Below are 18,044 nucleotides of genomic sequence, written 5' to 3' on the forward strand. Positions count from 1 at the left end.
TGGGAACACTCTGGATGTATCTGGGGACACCAGGGCATCAGGACGCCCCTTGGCACCACCACACTGCTGCATCTGCAGCCCCGGGGCTTGAAGACCAAATCCACCTTTTATTTTAATCCTTCCACGGTTTTTTTTGCAGGGTGTATCAAAGCCGTGCTGGCCCCCCAGTCCACTCTGCATGGGCGACTGCCTGCCCACAGCCAGTGGCCAAGCTGGGCTGCTCATCTGGCTCCCCAAAAAGCCATGGTGCATTTGAATAGATTTCCACCATACAACTGTAAAGGCCCCAGTGGATTTGAATAGGAGCCCCTTGAGGTATTATCTCAGCAGTGCCTCAAGGCAACCACCTGAATCCTTCCGTGACTGGTGCGCAAACCTGGAATGTCTCCAGCAACTAGGGATTATGGAAAGACCTTGCAGAGGAGCCCCCAGACCACCACAGCCCAGCCAGCACCATCAGCTCTCAGATGCTCTCACGTGCGGCCAATCCTCAAAAAACAAGGCATGATGAAGACCAAAGCCCAGATGCCAAGGCAGGAAACCAAGCTGAAGTTTTCACATTAATCATATCGAGCTCTATTCTTTTTCATCTATTTCAAGGCAAGTCAAAAAGAGGTTCACACTCTCCCCTGGCAAACCACAGAGGATGACGTGAGCCTGTCTCTTGCATTGCAAGTAGAGTGTGTCAAGCAATTAGCAAGTCATCAGGAATTCAGATAGGGTGGGCAGGATACGATCCCTCAAAGCTCTGGCAGGAGCATTACCCACCCTGGAGTTTCCCATCAGGCATGGAAGGCAGCAGAGGGAGCAGGGGCTGTTGGTGAGCTCTCAGGAGCAGAGCAGACACTGTGTGCCAGCAGAGCCTGATGCCATAAACCACTTCACGTTCAGCCTGTGCTGTAGCTCAGAGGCGCTGGGCACTCAACACAGATTTTTCCTCGCTCATTCCCAACGTCAGCAAGGTGGCCAGGCAATTCCAAGAACCCTCAGGCATCCTGCAGGCCTGCTGGGTCAACCTGAGCATCCCACACATGACCCATCCCTGGGCATTTTGGCATTGCATCAACTCTTGCTGCTGCCACCAGTTTCACTCCCTGCAGCTCTGGCCACACTGGTTTCCACTCAGCATTCTCCCAGCAGCCCAAATCCTGCTCTCCTGGAAGTTAGTGGCAAAACCCATGCAAGAGCAGGAGCAAGCCTTCCACGCTCACGCTGGGATGAGATTTGCACTTTGGTCCCCCCAGTGCTGCTAAACACATACCACACCAAGCCATGGCACAGCACACAAGTGGAGCGGGACCATCTCACCAAGAGCACCTTGGACGGGAACTCGGTGGCTCGTAGCCTCCCCAGAACACCCTGGCTGGTCCCCATGAACACCCAACCAGCCCCAAAAGAAAAGATGGAGGATTATCCTAAGGTGTGAGCAGCCAACCTGGGGGCACAACTCCCTCTGCAGAAGGATCCGGTGTGCCGGGCGGGTGGCACAGGGGATGCCTAATCTGCCACCCGCCCTTTCTCCTCTCCATTACCAAGGTAGCAGCAGACAATGCTATCTGCTGGGTTGTCAGCCGGCCCTCCTCCCGCCGTCTCTTTAGCCAGAAAACTCTCCATCTGTCTCCAGATGGGGTGTTTCTACCACTCCAGTCAAACCGATTCAGAGTGGAACAATGATGCTTTGTTAACAAAACAATTTTTGTGTGTCAAGCCCTCCTTCTTGCGGGTTTTTTCCCCCCCCAGTCCCCAGTGGGTCAGCTTTGTGTGGCGTCCTACATTTTGTTGTTCTTTCACATTTTAAAGGCTCCGTATTTTAGTACAAAAGGTGCCTGCGGAGCAGCTTTTATCTGCGAGGCAAGATTTGACACATACGCAGATCACAATTGCGACAGGAGGTTCGTGATGTGGTGGTTAAGGGTGGTGTCAGGACCTTCAGAGTGATGAAGCATTATTTCCAGTGATTTTTGCCTCCAGGATAAAAATTAGAGCTGGTCCGATGCTGCATGTAAGGCTTCTGTGAGCTGGAATCCCCCAAAGGCTCATGGAGGGGGCAGAGAGAGAAAGTTTGAGCTCGCTTTGGTACAGAGCAGGCATCACCTGTGTCCACCCGTCCTTTTTGTGTTCTCCTGTGCAGGACAAGTCACCTCTGCCACTTGTGAGGGGAAGAGATGGGTACATGGTGTAAATCTACGTGCCTGTGAGTAAACTACGACCCTCTCCCCAGCACAATCCCTGTGTTGGCCAGGAAGATCAAACCTCAGCCCTCCCATGGCCAGAGTCTCTGACCGAAGATCCTGGAGAGTGTTTGACTTCTCCCCAGCTACCTGGGGATGGATCATCCCCCTTGACCCCTCACTCAGCAGCAGGAAAGAGAGCTCTCTTTCCTCTTCCAGATACATCTCCACCACACAGGCCTCCAAGAAAACCAGCTCTTCCTTTATTTTTCTCTCTTTTTTTTTTTGCCCTGAAGCAACAAGCACACAAACCACCTTCCACTCTGCACAAAACCAGCAATTCCCAGCAAACAACCAACCCACTGGCTCCAGAGCAAACAGCTCCATGTTCCTAAGCAGGCTGGAAATTTCTACACAAGAGGGACTTTTTCTTCCAGCTCCCTCCACATTTGCAGGGAAGGTCCCTCCTCCTTCCTGTCCTCAGGTAACAGCATCTTCATGGAAACACCAATATTTTTATGAGTCATCCCCCTTCTTCCCCTCTCCTGCTCTGCAGCCAACACCCCTTTGCTTTCAAGATCAAAGCCGAAGGGGACCAGCTGTGTCGAGTCCTTTCCTTTCCAGCCCTTTCCATCTCCATTTGCAGCCGTCGCCAGCACGAGTCCCTGCTGTTCTGACAGCGCTTCGTGCTGCCCATCCAGCACTGCAGCTCTGTGCCCGCCGTCTGCTCCCCCTCCATCCCTCTCCTGCCCTCCCAGCTCCTGCTCCAGCCACACTGGGAACACAGGGAACCCTCCCAGGCTCTGGGTTCAGTCCCCTCCGGCATGCATGGGAGCTGCCCCGCTGGCTGCCCTGCCTGTCATGTGCTGATTCAGAGGCAGAAATGTGCTCAGAGAGAAACGGGATAATCTGCTTCCACTGAAATCCCATCCTAATTCCCTGTGTTTGGTAACTCCTCCGCAGACCAGAGCATGAGACTGCATCTCCCTTCCAAACAAGCAACTCCATGGGGACCTTCGCTCCAGGCTCCTTTCAGCAGGGGTAAAACCTCAGCTGGGAAAGTTCAGCTCCTGCTGCGAAAGCAGCTGAGGGAACAGGAATCTCCCTCCCTACCCAAAAGGCTGAACATCTCACGCAGCCCCTGGTGCTGCAGCAGGGATTTGCAATGTGATGGGATAATTAGAGTCAGGGATGTGCTTCTTGTGCTTCTTAACTGCCAGAGGGCAGGGTTAAATGGGATATAAGGAAGAAATTCTTCCCTGTGAGGGAGGGGAGGCCCTGGCACAGGTTGCTCAGAGAAGATGTGGATGACACACCCTTGGAAGTGCCCAAGGCCAGGTTGGATGGGGCTTGGAGCAACCAGGGATAGTGGAAGGTGTCCTTGCCCATGGCAGGGGGGTGGAATGAGATGATCTTTAAGGTCTCTTCCAACCCAAACCATTCTGTGATTCTAGGATTCTTGATACATCCAGGAAAACCCATCCATTTTTGGTCTCCCAGTGAGTGTCACTTGGGCAAGTTTGATGGAAGCTATTTCCATGTGCAGCGACTCACAGGTCTGACAGGTCCCTCTCCAGGTCATACACCCCATCCTTCAAGACATCTCATCTTGCACCATGTGCATCTCCTGGGTGCTGCCATCACACATCGTGCGGTGATACAATCCCTGCTTCCCAACACCTTGCTGTAACTCAGCTGAAATCCAGCTTGGAGTTGTCTCTCCTACAAAGACTTTGAAGAAAGCATTGCACAGAATTAAGTCTCGGTGCTTTTTATATGTAAAACGCTGAATGTAGCTGCTAATGGCAATTCCCAGCAGAAAAGGATGGTTAGTAGTGGCGGGTATATTTATGAATTCTTTCTAAGCAAATGCCGTGAGGCGGGAAATGTATCAGTCCTTGTGGAAAGCTCCCCAGGTTGCTGCTGCAGGCATCTAAATGCAAAGTTTCACCATGGCTTTTTGAGCTTTGTGCTCTGCCACACATATCCCTCTCAAATCTCTTCTCTCAGGAATGCTTTCCCAGCTTCTCTCCCGTGGTCACGCGTGTGTCACCGTGACCTGCCCATCTCAGTGAGAGCGGCAGCATCTCCGTCCTTCTCCAGCCACTCCACTGACTTGCCAGCAAATAAAAGTCAGGGGATCTACTTGACTGGTCTCCTTAGCTGCTCTCTCCAAACGGCTGACTTATAAAATACCCACGTCCTGGATTTCTGGGAGGTTTTCACTGAGAGCACATTGTTTTTCCCCAGCAAAGCCAGAAAAGAATTTACAGTCGGTCCACACAGCGAGACTGCTCTGCTTTCTCTTTCCTGGGACAGGAACCCAGTTTGAAACAGATTGCTAGCAGCTAAATGCAAGTTCCTTAGCAGCTTCCAGGGTGAAAATATTCCCTCTCCAGATCTCCTTTTATGTCCACAACACATTATTCCGGTGGAGGGCTCTCTTGCTAAGAAAAGCTCTGGTAACTCCCAGCCTTGTCTCCAAAGTGGTTCAGGTGTGGGAGCCAGCTCCCCTGCAAGCATCCCTTGGTCCTGCTGCCCAGCTGAGATGTCCTTAATTCCTCCATCTGTCCCCTCCAGGCTCTGGCTGGCTCGGCTCTCAGACAGTGAATACATACAGCAGGCTGCAAGGCTGCTTGTCCTAAATATACACTTTTCCCACAGCTTCAGGAGAAACGATGTCTTCTAAGTCCCCCAGCCCACTCCTTGGGGTGCTTCTGGGGCTTTCCGTGCTAAGCTGCCTTTGTCCCACACACTGCATGCAGACAGACAGGAGGTTCACACCAAAACCCACCTCTCCTCTCTGCCTTTAACTGAACCAAAACAAAAAACAGATGGAAAATCAAATGCTGGCAGTGTGAAGCATGTGGGCTGCACTTGCATCAGCCCTCCTGGAGCTGCAGAGTGTATTCCCTCCTGCTCCGGGGTCCCAGGGCAAAGCCAGACCTCCCCAAAAGGGTTATTGGTGGGGGGAGATCCTGTTATTCCCCCTTGCCAACCACCAAGCAGCATGGAGGTCGGACACAGGGAAGGAAGGGAAAGACAGAGGCAAGGGCAGGCTTAGCATTTGAGGATAGTCCAGGAGGAACAATTTCAACCTCCAAGCAGGATTTACACAATGCACAGCGAACAAGGCACTGAGGCTGCAGAAAGAATAGTGGGGGGACAGTCACAAACTGGACACTGAGCTGCTTTTAACCAAGCTCCATCCATCCCACACACCCCCTGAGGCAGAGACACTGCAGAGGAAACACCTTGACACCAGAGTTAAGGCTGTCCCCTAATGAATGCACGGCGTTCCACGGCCATAAGCTGCTCAGATGTCCTTAATTCCAGGATTTCTTACACGCTCCGTGCCTGACTTTGTAACCTTAATCATGTATTTTTTAGTGTTGCTCTTGTGTGCACGTGAGCTTATCTCCTTTTACTGCAGGCTCTTCTTTTCACTCTCTTTTCAGGATAAACAGTACCCATGACTCTTCCATGTCCCTCCCCAGGAGTGCATCAGTGTCTCTAAACTCCCCTGAATGCTCCCCAGTTTTGCAGCCGAACCTGGGTGAGCCTTGCAACGAGTGATGGGGCTGTTCAGGCTCAACTCCCTGTTCCTGCTGGAGCCTTCGTCACCCTGCGATGCTCGGAGGTCGCTCCCACGTGTGGATGAGCATCTGGATAACCCCCATGCCACACCAAGGCTCCCAGCATGGTGCAGGAAGAGCAGGAGCAGAGGGAGCCCGTGGTGGGGGCAGGGACCAGCAGTGTGTTTGTGGAGTAACGCTCAAACTGCTGTAATGGATTGCCTTGTTTACACTGGGCCCAGGGAAAATCACTCCAGGGATGGAGACACAGAAGCGTCCAGAAGCCTCTGAGAGCAGGAGAAGCTCTTGAGCCTCTTGCCTCTTACTTTTGCTTACAAAAACATCCCCGCATCGCTGTCAAGGGGCGGAAGCTTTAAAATCACTGTAGTAAGCACGGGAGGGATGGGGAAAGGAAAGGAAAAGTATTATCGGATGGGAATGTGGCTTTTTCCACTCTCCCTTGCCAAGAGGAGCCCTCAGTACCCAAGGACACACCAAAAAGCGGTCGCTGGGCCACAGGGTGCAGCAAGAGTTGCCACGAATTGCTGGGAGAGGGAAAAGAACAAATAGGAACCACCTTAAGGGAGGGGAGCCACCAGCAGAACAGTTAAAATGACTAAATACTTTCCCAATATCACTCCTCCACGTAAGCATTGCTGTAATTGCCCTTGGGATGTTGCACAACGGCGAAAGGGAGGGGCAGGTGCTGGCAGGGAGGGAGTGAAGGCGTGCAAACCTCCAAATCTCCATCCCAGGCGCTGCTGTCATCGAGGACAGACGCTCATGAACGTCTCTGCCACCTCGGGCCCCGCTGCTGGATTTATCCCCTGAGGGGCCATTCCTCACACGAGCTGGAGGACTCCCGGGAGGACTCACTCCTCAGCCTCTGAGACACAGCGGGCTGTCCCAGCGAGCAAGAGCAAAAGGCGAGGAGGAACAGAGCCCACGCTGCACTGTGTGGCAAAAAAAAAAAAAAAGAAAGAAAGAGAGATATAAGAGCTTCATTCAAGCGCTCTCGCTCTCTGGAAGTCTCACGCAGAGCAGCTGGTCTTTAAGACTGTTGCAAGCACACCATGCAAGCACAGAGCCCTTCCATTCCTGGGTGCTTTCATTAGTGACACTCAGACAGGGGCAGCCACTCGACCCCCATGAGAAGGAAAACGGCTGACTCATTCTTCCAGCAACGCTTGAGAGCAGGACATGGTGCTAGTGCTCTGTAGCAGCAGCGTGGGTCCTCTCTTGCTTCCTAAGCCAGATCACCGGATCCGGGCTCGGATGCCACACACACACATGCACACACCAGCTAATCCGCAGATGTGCTGGGTCCCTGGATAGAGCATCCGCAGCCTTTGCTTCCAAAAGCTGCCTGCTGATGCTCCAGTCAAAAGGGAAACCTCAGAGAGAAACAGTCTCGAGGTTTAAAACATCTGTGGGCCATCAGCCATTAAATGGGATGCTACGCTGGTTTGCTGCTCTCGGGTCTCACGCCAGGTTCATCGCTGTGCCGGCTGGGTACCGTCCAGCAATGCATTAAGTGATGTGACTATTTCTGCTCTCATCACATGTTTGCTCTCATCCTCTCCAGGGTGTGTGCGAGGGGAAAAAAACACACATTCATTATGGAGTGTCATATTTTGGTAAGGCTTTTCGTTTCTCTGCGTAACACCAGGCTCTTGGCAGAGGAGAAGGGGGATTTTGTTTTCCTAATATCCATGTACTCAGGTATTTCTGTTAGAGGAGGCAAAGTCAAAGAAATGCTAATCAAATATCCAGGAGTGCATAGTGCTGACATCCGCACCTCGCTACTATATGGCCTTTCATTAGCATTACCTAAATGTACAACCGTACAAAGAGCAGATTTCCTTAGCAACAGGGCTGCCTTCATATTTCCTCCCCACTACCCCCTGCCCTTAGAAGAAAAATGACTTCAGCTCTTTCTCTGAGCCCTGCTCTGCGCTGCAGCAGTGCTCTACGCCGCTGCCAGGCTTTGCTATATGCTGCATCTGGGACGCCTGCCTCTCTACGCCGGGATCCACAAGCCATAAAGCAACCTCTTGACTTAGCTCTTCTGTACAGCCACAATAAAACTCCCCTTTTCCTAACGGAGCATATGCAAAACAGCCCTGTAACGGCAGAGGGGGGATCCTCTCCTCCAGATGACTTACAGCTCCCATCTCTGAGGGAGGATGTCCAGCATGCTCGGCAGAGCTGGCATTGCTGGCTGGTGACTCCTTTGCTCCCTGCCACCTGGTTGAGAGGTGACAACTGCCCTCGTCCCCAAATGGCACTGTAAGCCACCTTTGCCTTGGGCAGGGAGCTGCCAACCCCTCCTCTCCCCGGATCTGGGCCAGGAAGACGGAACACTTCATCCTCCGCGCTCTCCCCCGGTGCCACAGCCTGGTGCGCTGGGCTATTTTAAGAGCTCGTCTGGGAGACTGGCACACGCACCGTGCTGCCGGGAACTCCCTGCTTCTGTTTCAAAAAAGCTGGAGGCTGGGAGCCTGCTGGGACTCACCCCTGTGATTCCCAAGGTCTGACCCTCCTCTCGCTGGGACTGGCGCAACGCTGCTGAGTCAAACGGAATTAGTCCCAATTAGCACCGGTGAAACGGGAGGAGAATTGTGCCCTCCCCGGCATTTCGACCCCCCCAGCCGGAGACTGGGACCACTGAGCCTCCCCCTCCAGCCATGACCCTGCTTTTCATCTCCCTGCTCTCCAACTTGCTCATTCTGTGTCGCCATTCCCTGCCTTTTCCACACGGATACTCTCTCCCTTTCCCATTATGATAGGGTCTTTGATTGCACGATCGCATAACTATAATGAGACAAATATTTATTTTGCAGATATGGGTTAATCAGACCGAAGGTATAGAAATATTTCATGCGCTAATCAGAGTACCTTCAGCAATCAGTATAGTAAATAACTCAGGTAAATTAACATAGGAGAGTTCCCTTATCAGGTTTTAGTCTAAGATATATGTGCATTAAGGACTAATTTGCTCTCCCCCCTCAGATTTGGGCTGGAGCCCGAGATGAGGTTGAGACCAAGGTTCCCTCCCATCAGCTTTCACAGGAGCTGTGCAGGCTTTGCTCCTGGCAGGATCAGACGCCAGGATGAATATTCAGCAGCACAAACGCCTTTGTTTTCTGTGCTCTGCACCTTTAAATTTCCAAGGGCTCTGCTGTTTTCAGCTCAGACAGCCTTTTTGCATTCAGTTCGCTGCAAGCTGACACAGAAGACACGATGGAGCAGGTTGTGTCTCCTGCTCTGAGCCCTTCACGCCACTCTGGCAGCGTTCAGGGGCCATATTAAGAGCTGCAAGTAATTAGTGAATTCCTCCTGCCCCAGTGCAGCGCAGAGCAGCCGTACTGGGCATCTTGTGGCAGGCTGGCAGTGGCCAGTGGGTGTACGTGGTGGCAGGAGCGTAGGTGGCTGTGGAGACACTGGGCTCCGTGCGGGTCCGGAGGGGCTGAGAGCAGGATGAGCCAAGTGAGAGCCCAAGAAGGGCTCCTGGGTTCAACAGGCCTTCCCAGGGCACTCACCCAAGATCGTGCAAATTAGCAGTCCCAGGAGACACCTCATAGAATCATTAAGGTTGGAAAAGGCCATCAAGAGCTGCCCAGACTCCTCAGGCTCAGTGTCCCTCACTCCAGCACTCCCAAACCAGGAGTGGCTGTGCTCCTGCCCCAAAGCAGCTCCTACAACTGCATTTTCCCCATTTTGCTCTGAAAAAGCTCCCATAGAGGAAACACAGAGGATCTGCCCCTTGCCTCTGTCATGTTTTGGGATCCCAGAGAACAAAAAGCACCGGAGGAATGGCAGGCATTATAGTAACGATGGTGACAAATTTAATTAGAGCAGGAAGCTCTGGAGTGGATTTCAAATGGCAACACGGCATTTTGTGTGAAAGCATTGCCTCGCCCCCCCCCTCCCCGTTCCTTCCCCGCCTCCACCACGCGGCTCCATCCAAACCCACCCCACCCTGCGGGATGCATCCCTCTAATTTTCCCACATGTTGTCTCCTTCATCCTTTCCCCCCCACGCTCCTGAACCAACACATTCCCGCGGTCTGGAAAATGCAACCGTAGAGCAATTCAATAATACAGCGGCCAGATGTGCAACAGTATATCCAACATGTCATTCAAAGGAGCCCTTCAGTGGAGCCGAGACATGCTATCCCACAATCTTAACTAATACATCCTGAGGCCCTGGAGGAGTTGATGGATGTATACAATTCCCTTTCCTACAGCTGTGGTCCCTTTTAGAGGGGGCATCCAGACTCAACAATAGCCCTGCTGTTGCTTTCAAGACAGAACCTCTTCAGACAAACCGGGCTTAATCCTGACCCCGGTTACGCCTGCCCGGGCTCTGCCGAGGTCGGTGGGGTTTGGGAGCCAAGGGCTGGGAGCAGGATCCAGCCTCATGGAGACGCTGTCTGCCGTTTCACCTTGTGCTACAGGCTCTGAGAAACCTTGGTAACTGGTTGGAATATAACCACCTTAGGGAAAAGGCAAGCGGAGAGGAGCAGGTAATAAGATTTCTAACTGGTGCTGGTAGAAAGAAGGAAGTAATATAACAGTTTAATTAATCTATGCCTATTAGCGTTATTAAAGAAAACAGGGAGCTATTGGAGATTTACCTCGGAGAATATCATCAAACGGGGACCTTCTGTGGGGAATTTTATGTCTCTGTGCCCAATTTATAACCAGCACGGAGGTGTGGTGTTAGTGACAGCCAGTGCTGAAATGTCACAGTGCTTAGAAGTCATTAGCTGGGGACACAGGGAGAGAGAAAGAGAGGATGGAGGAGGGGACAAGGGAGAAATGGGGAAGGAAGGAAAAGGAATTAATTTAATTAAAAATATCTTTAGAGCCCGTCTCTTGATTTGTGTGGTTTTGGGGCTTGGCAGAGCTGCTGAGAACGGTGTGGAAGGAAAATCAAGGTTGCTGGGGCTTTTTGAAGCTGATAAAAAAAATAAGCACACTTTTCATGTTCAGGAAGATAAATCCCCATTTTCTCAGTCTCAAGACAATCCAGTTATTTACTGACAGTTTTACTGTGAAATAAAAAGGGCTTTAAGCTTCTTTCTACTTGATGTCTCCATAGCCTGAATATTATTAGATCCCAGCCTGGTGCAGCTGGAGTTTTGGTTAATAAATTTAACGTCATTAGACAGAAAAGCCTTCGACTGAATGTTGCAATTCTTTCCCCCCCCCTTTTTTTTTTCTGCCGTTGCAGTCAGACTGTATGTAGGTGGTAAGAATCAAAAGAAGGGAAGTACGCTTGGCAAATAGGGGAGTGCTAAAAAAAGGTTTTGCTCAGGCTGGGGGTTCAGTGGGAGGGTGTTTCGCCCACAGACGAGGCAAGGCTGAACCCCCCCGCAGGGGATGCACCCCGACGTGGTGCCGGTTTCGCAGCATCTCTCAGGAGAGTAAAACACTCCTGATTTCACAGTGATGGCATGTCTCAGGGTGCTTGTCCCACTCAGAGGGGTGGCACTGTGGGTGCCCAAGCCACTGCCACTGCAGTGAGGTCTCGGGCAGTCCCTGGCAGCAGCAAGACCACGATGCTCAGGGGTTGCCTTGGTGCCACCACCATGGCACCATGAGCTGTGCTCAAGGTGGCTTTTCTGAGAGGAAAAGTCTGCTTTCCCACCCAAAGTCTGCCTCGAGACCATTGCAAAGCCAAGTGCTGGCGCAGCAAAATGTCTTGGTGGGACAACGGGGGAACAGCCAGCATGGAGTGGGCAAGGGGAAGACAGATGGCCGTGGAGCCGCTTGGCATGGGGAGCCAGGCAGCTGTGACCCCTCAGAGCAGGGCTCGCTCACAGGGAGGGAGAGATCCCACCAAAATCCAGGCAGGTCCCTGCTCTCCCCCTCAAAGTTCCCTCCATCTTGTGCCTCCCTTTGCCACCCCCTCTTCTCAGCTGCTGCCCCCACCACGGCTGAGCCTTCTGCCACCACGAAATGTGCCCACTGAGAGCAAGACACCGAGGAAAACACCACAGCACTCTAATCCCCCACCACACACCTCACCTGCCTCTTCCCCAGCTCCTGCCCTGCCACCTTCCCACCACATGCAGGCAGCTGCCACGGCCAGGCCTCCCCCTGCTGCTGAGCCTGAAATATGGTGGGCTTGGGGGGATGCTTCATTTGGGGGAGCTGGTGCCAGCGTGTTGGCTAAAAACATGTCCCATGTGCTGGGTTTCTAACCCCAAAACCCCATAGGTGTTGCGGACACCAAGAGGAAACTTTTATGGTAGAAGTGGGACGCTGAGTGACCCCTCACACGGCAGCTCCGCTACTGTCGGCTTCACTCCAGGAGAAACAGTCTCTAAGTCCTTTTACAAAATAAATAGTGGTGGCTGGAAGTAAAGGAGCAGGAGAGGGGTCTCAGGGAGATAGGGAGGGGCCAGGGCTGGGCAGGGACGGTTGTGGAGCTGGGGGTGCCGGGACGGGAAGGAAGTGGTTGTTGTGGGAGTAACGTCAGGAAGAGCCTCGGCTGGGGCCCGGGCAGGCAAGGAGAGGGGAGATCTGAGAGTTCATGGGACGGCTACAGGGAGGAAGAGTCTGAGGGAGATGAGCCAAGGGAAGAGTGTGGGGATGGGGAAGGGTCCGGTGAGAGCCTGGTGTGCGGACAGGAAAGGGTCAGGTATGGGGATGGGGAAGAGTCCACTGCGGGGACAGGAAAGGGTCTGGTGCGAGGATAGGGAAGGGTCCGGTGTGAGGATGGGGAAGGGTCCATTGTGGGGACAGAGAATGCTCCGGTGTGGGGATGTGGAAAGGTCTGGTGAGGGGATGGGAGGGGTCTGGTGTGGGGATGGGGAAGTGTCCAGTGTGGAGACCTGGAAGGATCCAGTGTGTCGACAGGGAATGGTTTGGTGTGGGGATGGAGAATGGTCCAGTGTGGGGATGGGGAAGGTGTGAGCATCCACTTGGGCAGTGGTGCTCTGGGAGACAACTATCCTGGGAGAACAACTGACCCCCAAATCCTGCTGGATTTGGTCTACTCCTCTGCCAAAGTGATTTCTAATAAAGGTTGTTTCATTTTTTTTTTAATCCCCCCTCTGGTGAATAAAAGCAAAACAAATAACCCCAAGCAGTGAGGCTGAGTAATGAGCAGCAGATGGCTGTCGATAACAGGTACCTTCATACCTGCGCACCCCTAATCCACAGCCTTCCCACTTGGAGGTGCTCCCAGTTCCGTGGCTCTTGCCAGCCCAACAATCCCAGCCCAGCTAGAGGATATGGGAGTGCAGACAGCAGCGAGCTGCTTTAGGGAAATCCAGTTTGGAGCCAAGTCAATGCATGCAGAGTCATTAATCTAGGTCTGGTGCCAATAGGGATGGCTTTGCATTAGCCGGGGCCCTTTGTAGTTCAGACAATCAGTCGTATTCAACCAGCCCGAGATAACGCTGCAGAAAGCTGAGACCATCGCAGCTCATTCCTCCTGTAAGGGGCGGGGGGAGAGGATTTACAGGCAAAATAGCATTGCATTAATGGGACTGCTCAGTATTCTGCACAGACGCTGGCGGATAATGTCTTTGCAAACTAACTGCAATAAATTAATTAAATTAATCTACTATGCCGTGCTTGTCCCCACCCAACATCAAATTCAAGGATGATCAGGGCTTGCCTTATCCTCCATAGTCTACGAAAGAATCTGATCTCACTTGCTCTAGAGTTTCTGAGGCACTGAATTGCAAAGTACCACCTGCCTCACTAAACTAATCACCAGCCTGGTGGTTTAGATCACATCAGTTTTACATGTAATTAAGACTGTCCAGGAGGGCATGCAGCTGCTTACATGGTCGTTCCCTCTTATACAGCAACGTGCCTCCTGCTCAGATAGGTGCAATTAAACAAGCCTGTTCACAGTCATTAAGCATTAATGCACCTCATTAGCATAAGAACTGGAAGAAGCTTTGATGCAGGGAACCCCGCAGGAGAGGGAGATAGAGAGAGATGTACATACAGACAGGAAGGCGAAGGGCTGGGCCACCACCTTCTCGTGGCCCCGACCAGCCATTCCAGCTCCATTTCTCCAAAGCAATGAGCCATGCCATGCCCTCCTCCCCAGAAATGGGTCTGGGTTATCTTTCTCTCCCCCTCCCCCTCTTTCTAAATTATGCTGGTGGAAAGGAAAAAAAAAACCACCACACCAAACTGTTGGGATATTAACCTAGCGAATCCATTAATAAGCTGAACTCTCTGTTGGCTTTGACACAGCACACTAAAGCTTTAAAGAGACAGGGCCCCAGACACTGGAGATAGGGGCAGAGACAACAGCGCTAACAAAGAGCCACTGTTGCCACGGCCGTGGCCATCTCGGGTAGGTCCAGCTGTCTTTGGTGTTCTGTTTTCCAGACACAAAGAGCAGACTGAACCGTTTTGGTCTGAATGGCTTTCATTTGATGGTAGAGAAAATGAGAGGGAAGAAAGAAGCTAAGTAAAGTGTCCAGGAGAGGGAAAAAAAAAAAGACAGGAGAGGAAAAAAAGAGCATGGTGCGCTGCAGGTCTCCAGTGAGAAAGGCTGCATCTCCCCCGAGCACAAAATGGGGTTGCCTCAGGGAGCAAAGGGAAGGCGACATGGTGGTTTTGGAGCAGGATGGAAGTGAGGATCCGTGGGCAAGGAGGATGTACACTCCAGGGGAGCCGGGATGGATGCTGCCTGTGTCTCACCTGCTTGCCCAACGCTTTGCACAGCAGTGTACTCAGCCCTGCCAGACCACAGACTGCAAACAGCTTGTCTAGCTGGGTTTTAATCTCAAGGGAACAACCCGTGTTGTACAGTCCCTGGCTCTTCTGGGCTCAGAGCCTGTTAGGAGCCTCTAGCCTGGACCAGGCGCGTTATCAGGCGGAGCTTCAGCCAGCTTCACTGTCACCATGGAAAGAAATGGGCTCGCACGAGGACGTGAATCAGCTGGAAAAAGTGAATCTCCAAGTGAAATGTCTTTAAGGAACCACCACATGCTACCATGGAGCCGCTCCAAACCCACACCTCAGCCCAGACTGTATCCCAAGGCAGGAATAACCCTTCTGCTGCAGCCTCAAGATGCGCATGTCATGCCCTTGCATCCCATAAGCTTGAAAAACAGGCCTGAAATGTCCATTCCAGGTTCCTCTATTATAAAGCACAGCTCTGAAAGCCAGAAATGGAAGCTGAGACCGGATAAATCAGTACCTACCCACTGGAGAGCCACACAGGCTCATCCCTACAATGTGCTCTCTGGCCTCCATCTAGTCCAGCTCGTAAGTGATAAAAGCGTCCACAACTGCAGCTCTCATCTGGGAAGAAGAACAAACAACCCAAGTAGATCTTACCACTGGGAAATGGTTTCTAAGGGTCTCCAGAGATATCCTCTTTCCTACGCTCATTCCATTAGTGCTGTGCATGCTCCATTGTCCCAGTCTCTCCCTCCTTAGTGGTTACATCCTACAAACACAAACAGATTTCGAATCCCCTGTAGCTCTTTGGCCCATGATGATAATAATTTTCCCTCCTTGAGCACCTTTTATCTAGAGATCTGGAAGCATCTCTCTGGCATAAATAGCTATTAGCTTCTCCACCATCATGCAACATAGGGTGAGCACCGTTACATCTCACAGCTGAGGGGAACTTGGGCACAGCACAATTAGGAATTCACTTCTGCCAAGTGGTGCATCCTCTTGTGCTCTATCCGTGCCACAGGGATGGTGCCGTTTGGTCCCTGGATGAATCTGGCTAAATCCTAAAAGATTTGCCAACAGCGTCAGCAAGAGGAAGAGATCCCAGGTTTGTGCCTGAGTCACCAAACCCTCTGTTCTCCCTTCTGTGACTAGAGAAGTCAACGGAAAGTCTCCCATGGATGGTAATGGGATATTCAGGCTTTTTGAGTCAGTAAACAGCTTTTTTTGGGGGGGGGGGGGAGGTTTGGGCAAAAAGGCTTTTACTGCACAGTCATTTTGATAAACCAAGGAGCTGAGCTTTTACCCAGCAACAGGCTGGGAGAATGACTGATGGAGACCATGACCCCAATGAACCACAGCCTTGCTCCCCCAGTCCCTTCCCATTTGCCTTTTGTGATTACAATTAGTAGTGGGGGCTGGCAGGTGGGGGAAAAATGAAATAAAATAAACTAGAAGCCCCCCCTGCCCTGCTGCCAGCCCCTCATTGTCTGCAGAGGCTGGCTGGGGCTCTGCACACTGCAGTCCTCTGCCCATTGTACTGCTGAGAACATGCGAACAGACGCTCTCGGGCGATGGGTTTTATTGAACGCAACTTCAATGGCAAATGGAGAGAGGAAGGGGGGGGAGAGGAAAGGAAAAAAAAAAAAAGCCTTGAAAATCCATGCCAAAAAAAAGAGGTGGGGAGGGTGTTTTTTAATGCAATCAATGGCTCCTTCCTATAACTCTGCCTGTTGTGAGGAAATTTCTTTCCAGTAGCAGCCAGCAGCAGTCCCAAGGCTGTGACATTGCTGTAACGCTTGGAGCTCAGCTCTCTATCTCTGGCAGCAGCCCCGTCTTTTTGTCATTATTGGCTGTGATTGCAGGGGGTGCACGCCAGCTCGCCGAGTGCTGAGATATTGCTGCCTTCCCCTCCCTCTGGACAACCTGCCCTCAGAGAGGAGTTTGGGGAGGGGATGAGGGTGAAACAGGGAGCTGAATTCTCTCTGCCTCCCCTGAGTACGCTCTGATCCAAGCCCACATGGATAGGTAGAGGTCCCCAAGGCCCTTTTCGGAAAGCTCATTAGGAAAGTAGTGACAGATGCATTAGCTATTAAAAAAAGGTGGGGGGAGAAGCTATCATAGAACTTTAAAAAAAAGCAGCAGCAGCCACCCGACAGTTTTACTGCTGTCAGATCCTTTTTTTTTGTGGGCACGTTGCAAAGCAGGAGAGGTTTGGGTAAATATCTGACGCACGCACGCACTTCCCATGCTCTGGGCTGTCTGTCAATAATCCAGCCAGGGTATTTCTCACACCCTCAGGAGGGAGCTGCCAGCTCTGCCCATTGCCACTGCAGCTACTCACCCTTCCTATCCACCCCCAGCACCTCCTGGAGAGGAGGTTTTGGAACAGGCATGTCTGGCTTCATGCAATGATGTGGGAAGAACCTGCCAGGATGCCACAGGGGGTGAAAAAAAATGGGCGTCAGCTGCTGCCATCTACGACTCTGAGCTGCAGCCTGGGGAGGACAGGTCTTGGCATGAGATCTTCCCTCCTGATCTAAGCAGAGGCTGCTGAGATGGAGATCGAGTCCTGCGTGCTGGGACCTGCAAGCTCCAGCAATGCTCTCCATGGAAGGACAGAACAGGTCACATTGTGCAACTGCACTGGACACTCAGGCCTCTGTCCCTGTCCCACACCCCACATCACACCCCAGAGCCCTCGGAGCTCAGGGAACAGGTGTACATACATCAGTGGGGTGCACACCAGTGGGAGGAACTGCTTCCCTGCACCCAGGCTGAGTGACACATCTGGCAGCAGCTGGAAGCCACAAAGCCCCATGTAGGGACCAGGGACCAGGCATGAGGAAGGTGGGAAATGGTGGGTACTGGATGAAGGTGCGCTGGATGGAGATCTGGGCTGGCGAGCTGCGGTGGGCAGACAGGCAGATGATGGGGAGGATGAGGTAGGATGATGGCATGGGTTTTGTCCCTCCCCATCCTATGAACCAAAAAGGCCACCACTGCTCTTACACCTGTGTGAAGAGCAGAGCCCAGGTAATAACAGAAGAACAACAGATGTTGCACCTGCATGAGGGCTCCTGAACAGCGCCAGACGAGCTGGAATTCACATCTGAGCCGCAACAGCAAAGCTCTTCCCACAGACAGCGGTGGGAAGCAGGGATCAAAACACCACTTCCACAAACACGCTCACCAGCTCTCCACACACCGCATTTTCCACGGACCATCCTCATCCCTACAAGACAGTCAAGCCAAACATGTCCTCTCCAAGACCTCAGCATGCCTCAAAAAGGGGGCACAGCTATTTCAAAAGGAACTATGGGGCTCCCATGAGGCAGCCATCAGTCTGTGCCCCCCAGCCTCATATCCTGCCACCTCCCAGCTGCAGTCAGGAGGCAGAAAAGGCAGAAACCTCACTGGAGGAAAACAGCAGCAGCAGCAACCGTCCCCCTCGGTCGAGTTTTAAATGGCTCTCAGATCCCTTCAAACAAATCTAAATGCACCGATCCTATTGTGTGCATAAATCTTTGCACCGGGGCCTGCACGCCTCCACACTATTGATAAAGAGAAACGAGTCTTAAATATTTAATGAGCGAATAAACCCGTTAAGAGGATATGATTAACTGCACGCC

At 52.2% G+C, this 18,044-nt stretch overlaps 1 protein-coding gene across 3 annotated transcripts in view; it reads right to left on the bottom strand.

Moving 5' to 3' along the window:
* The window catches only part of RAI1 (retinoic acid induced 1), a 74,486-nt gene that overhangs the window by 47,227 nt on the left and 9,215 nt on the right, over positions 1–18,044 (bottom strand). The window contains exon 2 of one of the 3 annotated variants that reach the window (XM_069029533.1): positions 15,070–15,181. The exons of 1 other annotated variant lie outside the window; for it this stretch is intronic. The gene's annotated coding sequence lies outside the window, so the exon portion shown is untranslated. Of the gene's footprint in view, positions 1–6,482; positions 6,615–15,069; positions 15,182–18,044 lie in introns of those variants that run through there. One more of the 3 variants, XM_069029534.1, reaches the window with a different exon arrangement.

Source organism: Aphelocoma coerulescens, chromosome 14 (genome assembly GCF_041296385.1).
Source record: "Aphelocoma coerulescens isolate FSJ_1873_10779 chromosome 14, UR_Acoe_1.0, whole genome shotgun sequence".
Classification (NCBI taxonomy): Eukaryota; Metazoa; Chordata; class Aves; order Passeriformes; family Corvidae; genus Aphelocoma; species Aphelocoma coerulescens.